We start from the raw sequence: 6416 nt of genomic DNA, 5'->3' as shown, positions 1-6416 counted from the left end.
CACCTGGGTCTTTTAACACATGGTTCTTTTAACACCTGGGTCTTTTAACACATGGTTCTTTTAACACCTGGGTCTTTTAACACCTGGGTCTTTTAAACACCTGGTTCTTTTAACACCTGGTTCTTTTAACACCTGGGTCTTTTAACACCTGGTTCTTTTAACACCTGGTCTTTTTTAACACCTGGGCCTTTTAACACCTGGCCTTTAAACACTCTGGTTCTTTTTAACACCTGGTTCTTAACACCCGGTTCTTTTAATCTGGTTCTTTTTAACACCCGGTTCTTTTTAACACCTGGTTCTTTTTAAACACCTGGTTCTTTTTAACACCTGGTTCTTTTTAACACCTGGTTCTTTTAACACCTGGTTCTTTTAACACCTGGTTCTCTTTTTAAACACCTGGGTTCTTTTTTAAACACCTGGTCTTTTTTAACACCTGGTTCTTTTTTAACACCTGGTTCTTAAGACCTGTTTCTTTTAACACCTGGGTCTTTTAAACACCTGGCCTGTTTTAACACCTGGTTCTTAACACCTGGTTCTTTTTAACACCTGGTCTTTTTAACACCTGGCCTTTTTAACACCTGAGTCTTTTAACACCTGAGTCTTTTAACACCTGGTTCTTTTAAACACCTGGTCTTTTTAAACACCTGGTTTTAACACCTGGTCTTTAACAACACTCAAGTCTTTTTAAACACCTGGTCTTTTTAACACCTGGTTCTTTTAACACCTGGGTCTTTTAACACCTGGTTCTTTTAAACACCTGGTTCTTTTAACACCTGGGTCTTTTAACACCTGGGTCTTTTAACACCTGGGTCTTTTTAACACCTGGGTCTTTTAAACACCTGGTTCTTTATCATCTATTTACTGACACCTGTTTTCCAACGCTTGCTTTTTTCACTCTTGGTTCTATTAGGTTAAGTGATGTATGGTTGTGTTTTATAGCAGAACACAGACGCTAACCCGTTCATTCAATCCATTTACCCGGCATTAACACCTCTCCATCCTTCCTCAACATCCCCCATCCCCTCTGATCCCATCCCTCCTCCCTATCCCCACCTCTCCTCCCTTCATTTATCTCCCCCCAACCCCTCACCTCTCCCTATCCCAGCACCCAGTCTTAAGCCAACACTTATGGAGAGGTACTAGTGAAGGTCTTAATGGAAAGAGAGTTCATTACTACTACTATTATCCGGAGTACACAGTGTATACAACCTTTGTGTGTGTGTGTGTGTGTGTGTGTGTGTGTGTGTGTGTGTGTGTGTGTGTGTGGTTCAATAGGCTCTGTGAGAGACGAGTTCTATGCTGGACAAGTCTCCCTGTCTTGCTCAACCTCCCCTTCTTCAACCCATCTCCCTTTCCCCCTCTCTCCCTTAATACTTCTCCCTCATTCGTTCCCTCACTCCCTTAACCCAATTCTATTCTCAATTCTTCGTTCTCCCTCTCTCACTCCTTCCCCATCTCTCCCTCTCTACCCCATCCTTTCTTTCTCCCTTCTTCCCTCTCCCTCTCTTCCTCAACCCTTCTTCCCTCTCCCTCTCTTCCTCAACCCTTCTTCCCTCTCCCTCTCCAGACCTTCCTCTCAACACCCCCCCCCCATACCTTCCTCGTTACTCTTGGCTCAAAGTGTAAACAATTTTTCTTTGAACATTTTCGCTCCTCAAATGGGCTATAGGCTACACTGTGATATAGGCTAGGCTGGACTATAAGCAAGGTTGGGCCACATAGGCTAGGCTGGACTACAGGTTTGTTTGGCTTATAGGCTAGGGTTAGGCTAATGATCCCGCTATCAACTGGGGCCTAATAGAATTCATCGCCTGTTAGGAGTGGGCGCCTATTTAAATTGGTAACCTATTATGAAAGAGGTGCCTATTAGTTATGATTGGGGCCTATTTGGACTGTATTGTCCATTACGACTTACGAATCTATTAGGTACAACTGGGACCTATCACGTATCGGTCAGTCCCTATTACGAATGGGCAGGGTGTGGGGAGGTGGGGAGGTAGGGAGGTGGAGAGGTGGGGAGGTGGGGAGCTCAATCTGACCCAACAAACCCCACCACACCACCTTTACCTCACACTCGACGCCTCAAGAGTGGAGTATTGACACAGACCGGCTGCTCCTCCTCCTCCAAGTACTAGACGCAAGCACAGAGACCTGGATCAAAGTTAAGACCTTATACTTTTTTTTTTCTTTCCAGGACGAGTGTGTCGCGGCCGCCACTTAAGAGAGATGTTAAGACTTAATTTTTTTTTCTCCCAGGACGAGTGTCGTGTAGACGCCCTCTTCTACATGGGAGTTAAGTCTCGTCTGTCTGTGTGTGTGTGTGTGTGTGTGTGTGAGATGACTGCATATCTCTCTCTCTCATACAATACTAAGAGTTAATTACGAAAACAGTGGCGAAATTCACAAGAGAATAAGGCATCCATTACCTGCCTCGCTCATTAGCATAACACTGCTGGCTCTAAATACACCACCGACCTCCCGAAAGATGAGAGAGAGAGCGACAGAGAGAGACAGAGTTAATGAGTCTTTCTGCACACACACAATTAATTTATACACTCCATCAGAATCTCTCTCTCTCTCTCTCTCTCTCTCTCTCTCTCTCTCTCTCTCTAATATTCCACAGTCAGTATCACACGCACACAGGTAAGAAATATACTTACAGACACACAAGCATAGACTCACGCACAGAAACGCAAACATACACACATACAGACATTCATAAACACACACGTCACACAAAAAAACGGACACAAGAACTTCGAGACAGACCGACGTACACACACACACTGACAGACTCGTACACAAACACACACACACACACACACACACGCATTGAGACAGAATCATACACACAGGTAGACAGACATACACATACAGAGGAGCACTGTGTATGTTCGTTTCTCATTTACAAACAGTTGGTCAGTCTCTCTAAACAGTCAGTAAAGTAAGTCTGTCTGTATAGTCAGATAGTCAGTCAAGTGTATAAAAGTAACCAGTCTGTGTAGTAGGTCAATCAGCCTGTACAGTCACTAAATCAGTAAAGTCAATCAGATTAGCAACTGAGTTTGAACAGCGAGCCAGTCAGTCAGTCTGTAGACAATCAATCAGACTGTACGTAGCTCAAAGACAATACTGGAAATACATGAAGGAGAGAGAGAGAGAGAGAGAGAGAGAGAGAGAGAGAGAGAGAGAGAGAGAGAGAGAGAGAGAGAGAGAGAGAGCTCTGATGTCCACCCCCAAAACTGTAACATTTACTGACTCATAAAGCAACCTAAAAATGCTGAGATATAGATTATCGTCTATATTCATAAGTTCAACAGTTCATGATGAGCTAAAAAAAGAAATGTGGGATATTATGTAATTTATTTTGTTATTTTTTTAAAGATCAAAGTACCTAATTAAAAACTAAAATAACAGCGGGAATTTATATTATTATTATTATTTTTTTATTCGACGTTCAAAATTCATGATCCCATTGACTATTTTCCTGATACTTTTTAACATTAGTCATTGTCCATCAGTAAAAGTTAAAACTATTGTAAAAAAAAAAAGATGTGAATAGTTTAAAAATTTCAAAGTTCGAATAAAACTATAAAAAGTTGTTAAATATTTTTACGTTTAAAATTTATTCAAATTTTAAAACCCAAGTGAATAAAAATAAATCACAAAAACATAAAACTTTCCAAAATGTCATAATAAAATCGAATTAAAACTTGAACAAGAAAAATTAACCTTGGTTATTCATCAGTTTAATTGTCTTTTTAATAACTTTTTCAATCTTTTATCACTCATAATTAACGTCTCTCTCTCTCTCTCTCTCTCTCTCTCTCTCTCTGTCTATCCTGCCACCTGAAAATTATATCAATAAAAGTACTACTCACGGTGCGCATCTCTCTCTCTCTCTCTCTCTCTCTCTATCAGCGCTTCTTATCTCTCTTTTCTTCTCACGCCAAACAATAATAAAAATCAATATTTTCTCTCTATCTCACTGTTAGCACAATTCTTTTATCCGAAAACATAAAATAATTAAATATTTTTCCAACTCAACTAAAAAAATAAAAGAAATAAACAATCTCTTTCTATCTCACTTTCTTTAATTTTTCGCTGGCAGTAAAAAAAAAAATACCAACTTCTAAAAAACAATTAAAAAATAAACTCCTCTCTCTCTCTCTCTCTCTCTCTCTCTCTCTCAGTACTTCCACGTCCGTTTTATTCTTCATTTCAGAGGTGTCTTTAGAACCATTTACTGTCACAACTAAAACAATGAAGACTTTCTCTAACTATCGTCCTGGGGAGCTCCGATGCCTGCCACAGTAAACCTTAGACGCTATTTACACTCCATATACACCCATTATAAATATAGTTCTACACATACACACAGAAAAACACACACATACGCACAGAAAAACACACACACATACACGCAAATACACATACACAGGAACTAAAACCTAATGTATCCACAAACACACACACACACACACATCAGGCAGTACACATAAACGAGAAATAAACCTTTGACTCTGTAGGTGTGTTGTAGCGGCTCTGAGTCAAAGCTCGGCCTCAGCTCTAAACCCTCCCTATAATTACATTTGTGGAGGGGAATGGTTATGAGGTCCCTGGCTGAACTCCCTAGTGAGGTCTCCTATTAAATTGAGGTTAAAATCTATCTATCTATCTATTTATCTGCCTATCTATCTGTGTGTGTGTGTGTGTGTGTGTGTGTGTGTGTGTGTGTGTGTGTGTGTGTGTGTGTGACAAGTGACAAAGCACATTTTAGTTCCATGGTTATAAAGAAATACAGAATTTAATATTTACTCGCTATCTGATATATTGGGTTATTGTAAGATATTCCAGACACAAAGAATTTACCGAAAACCACAACATCAACCCGTGAACACAACTACCTACTGTATAGCATTTAATATACACTCACAATGATATAGGAAAGCTATGTTAATTAGTCTGAAGTACTAATTATTCTTTTTGTCGTAAATTACCTGTATATGTCGCTTTATTAATAAGTGTATTCAATAACTGAAACAGTGTCAACAAACTGGCTTCCATGACCAATTTCTACGTAACTTAATATTCTCGTACATAACAAGAGCATTACACATTATTTTCGTGAAACAGAATATGTAAAAGAAATTTTTAAATATTCTCTACGTGAAATTGCATAATCCCAAAATTATCCAAGTCTATTAAGATATATATTCGTTAACTTATTAATCTTAAGACAGTGTTTACAAATAATACCTTTGTTATATGGCGTAATGTTAAGAAAATGGAAGTTTGCTCTTAATATGGCAGGTCTCCCTCAACAACACACTCGTTCACTGTAGTACCTGAGTCTGAGATCTAAGTTACATGTTTACAATAACAAATACTTTGTTTACTAATTGGCACTGTCAACAAAATAGACCTTTGGTATATTTACTACTACCCTTAGAGCAATAAATATCTCAGTGTTAACCAAAGGACACAGTATATTTAAATTGCATGTTTATATCACTAAATATCCTGGATTATAAATGCCATTCCTATTCTTCATTTAGTGACTTTTATTAAATGGCAGTGTTAACCAATAATTACCGATAGATACACTAATCACTAGACTATCTACTCGTTAAATGGTAAAATATTAACAAAATGGCCGCTTCATCTTCCAGTTCTATGTTAATATTAATCAACCATCTTATGTTGACTGGTACAGCATCAACAAAATGGAACCATGGATTTATATTATTGGTTTTTATTTATATATGGAACCATATACTCCTTCCCTGAGATATAGTGGTACATTACCTAATATTCGTAAATAAACAGCGGGTATTATTATTATTATTATTATTATTATTATTATTATTATTATTATTATTATTATTATTATTATTATTATTATTTCATATCATATTCGTGAAATCGTATATATTTAAAGAACTGAAGTTTCAACAATAATTACTTTTTAACATTAACAAATGCTATAATACTTAAAAATTGTGCAGTGTGAACACAATGTAACTTCACCAGTAAATTACTTATTAATATTAATACAAAAGTTTAATTAATACTTAAATTATAATATTAACGCATAGAAGTATTATCTCTAAATTACTTGTTAATATCAATATATTTATCGACTAATCATTTGGTAATATTAACATGATAAAAATTTGGTCTCTAAGTTATTGGTAAATATTAATAAAATTCTCCATTAATTAACATGTATTTTAAACTCTAAGAAAGTTTTAGAATAACATGTTTAGAATTGTTAAACTTAGGCTCAAATTTGCATACCATTAACAAATACTATTTCTAACACATTAAAAGTTCACTCTTTATATTTTTTCCAATACATTAAATTACGAGTAAAAAATTACTCTTACGTACGGAATGTTTTCAATATTAAAGTC

The sequence above is a fragment of the Homarus americanus genome, unplaced genomic scaffold, assembly GCF_018991925.1.
Source record: "Homarus americanus isolate GMGI-L3 unplaced genomic scaffold, GMGI_Hamer_2.0 scaffold44915, whole genome shotgun sequence".
Taxonomy (NCBI): Eukaryota; Metazoa; Arthropoda; class Malacostraca; order Decapoda; family Nephropidae; genus Homarus; species Homarus americanus.
Note: the sequence above shows the minus strand (reverse complement) of the source record.